This window comes from Durio zibethinus, unplaced genomic scaffold (genome assembly GCF_047325235.1).
Source record: "Durio zibethinus cultivar Kanyao isolate XHJ-2024 unplaced genomic scaffold, ASM4732523v1 HiC_scaffold_303, whole genome shotgun sequence".
NCBI lineage: Eukaryota > Viridiplantae > Streptophyta > Magnoliopsida > Malvales > Malvaceae > Durio > Durio zibethinus.
In genome coordinates, this window is record NW_028322926.1 from 40001 (window position 1) to 42500 (window position 2500).

Sequence of the window (2500 nt, forward strand, 5' to 3'; positions counted from 1 at the left end):
ACGCATGGTGATGGCACATGCATCGACCATCATCGGCATAGGCTGCCCTTCGGTACGGGCACTTGCCTCGACCGCCATCGGCACAAGCTGGGCCCTGGTGTGGGTTGTTGCCTCGATCACCAGCGGCACATGCTGAGCCTTGGTGCGGGCGGTTGCCTCGAGCACCATCGGCAGACCCTGGGCCCTGGTGCGGCCGGTTGCCCCGATAACCATCGGCACACGCTGGGCCCTGGAGCGGCCGGTTGCCTCGACCACCATCGGCACACGCTGGGCACTGGTGCGGGCGCTTGCCTCGACCACCATCGGCACACGCTGGGCCCTGGTGCGGGCGCTTGCCTCGACCACCATCGGCACACGCTGGGCCCTGGTGCGGGCGCTTGCCTCGACCACCATCGGCACACGCTGGGCCCTGGTGCGGCAGGTTGCCTCGAGCACCATCGGCACACGCTGGGCCCTGGTGCGGTCGGTTGCCTCGAGCACCATCGGCACACGCTGGGCCCTGGTGCGGGCGCTTGCCTCGACCACCATCGGCACACGCTGGGCCCTGGTGCGGCAGGTTGCCTCGACCACCATCGGCACACGCTGGGCCCTGGTGCGGCAGGTTGCCTCGAGCACCATCGGCACACGCTGGGCCCTGGTGCGGTCGGTTGCCTCGATCACCATCGGCACACGCTGGGCCCTGGTGCGGGCGGTTGCCTCGACCACCATCGGCACACGCTGGGCCCAGGTGCGGCAGCTTGCCTCGAGCACCATCGGCACACGCTCGGCCCTGGTGCGGTCGGTTGCCTCGACCACCATCGGCACACGCTGGGCCCTGGTGCGGCAGGTTGCCTCGACCACCATCGGCAGCCTCGACCACCATCGGCACACGCTGGGCCCTGGTGCGGGCGGTTGCCTCGACCACCATCGGCACACGCTCCGCCCTGGTGCGGCAGGTTGCCTCGACCACCATCGGCACACGCTGGGCCCTGGTGCGGGCGGTTGCCTCGACCACCATCGGCACACGCTGGGCCCTGGTGCGGGCGCTTGCCTCGACCACCATCGGCACACGCTCGGCCCTGGTGCGGTCGGTTGCCTCGACCACCATCGGCACACGCTGGGCCCTGGTGCGGCAGGTTGCCTCGACCACCATCGGCAGCCTCGACCACCATCGGCACACGCTGGGCCCTGGTGCGGGCGGTTGCCTCGACCACCATCGGCACACGCTCCGCCCTGGTGCGGCAGGTTGCCTCGACCACCATCGGCACACGCTGGGCCCTGGTGCGGGCGGTTGCCTCGACCACCATCGGCACACGCTGGGCCCTGGTGCGGGCGCTTGCCTCGACCACCATCGGCACACGCTGGGCCCTGGTGCGGCAGGTTGCCTAGACCACCATCGGCACACGCTGGGCCCTGGTGCGGGCGCTTGCCTCGACCACCATCGGCACACGCTGGGCCCTGGTGCGGGCGCTTGCCTCGACCACCATCGGCAGACGCTGGGCCCTGGTGCGGCAGGTTGCCTCGACCACCATCGGCACACGCTGGGCCCTGGTGCGGGCGCTTGCCTCGAGCACCATCGGCACACGCTCGGCCCTGGTGCGGTCGGTTGCCTCGAGCACCATCGGCACACGCTGGGCCCTGGTGCGGCAGGTTGCCTCGACCATCATCGGCAGCCTCGACCACCATCGGCACACGCTGGGCCCTGGTGCGGGCGCTTGCCTCGACCACCTTCGGCACAAGCTCGGCCCTGGTGCGGTCGGTTGCCTCGAGCGCCATCGGCACACGCTGGGCCCTGGTGCGGCAGGTTGCCTCGACCACCATCGGCACACGCTGGGCCCTGGTGCGGCAGGTTGCCTCGACCACCATCGGCACACGCTGGGCCCTGGTGCGGGCGGTTGCCTCGACCACCATCGGCACACGCTGGGCCCTGGTGCGGGCGGTTGCCTCGACCACCATCGGCACACGCTGGGCCCTGGTGCGGGCGCTTGCCTCGAGCACCATCCGCACACGCTGGGCCCTGGTGCGGCAGGTTGCCTCGACCACCATCGGCACACGCTGGGCCCTGGTGCGGCAGGTTGCCTCGAGCACCATCGGCACACGCTGGGCCCTGGTGCGGGAGCTTGCCTCGAGCGCCATCGGCACACGCTGGGCCCTGGTGCGGCAGGTTGCCTCGAGCACCATCGGCACACGCTGGGCCCTGGTGCGGTCGGTTGCCTCGAGCACCATCGGCACACGCTGGGCGCTGGTGCGGGCGCTTGCCTCGACCAGCATCGGCACACGCTGGGCCCTGGTGCGGCAGGTTGCCTCGATCACCATCGGCACACGCTGGGCCCTGGTGCGACAGGTTGCCTCGAGCACCATCGGCACACTATCGGCCCTGGTGCGGGCGGTTGCCTCGACCACCGTCGGCACACGCTGGCCCTGGTGCGGGCGCTTGCCTCGAGCACCATCGGCACACGCTGGGCCCTGGTGGGTTTAGGCACATCTTCAAATTTCTGCCGTGCCAATGCCATTTTTATGG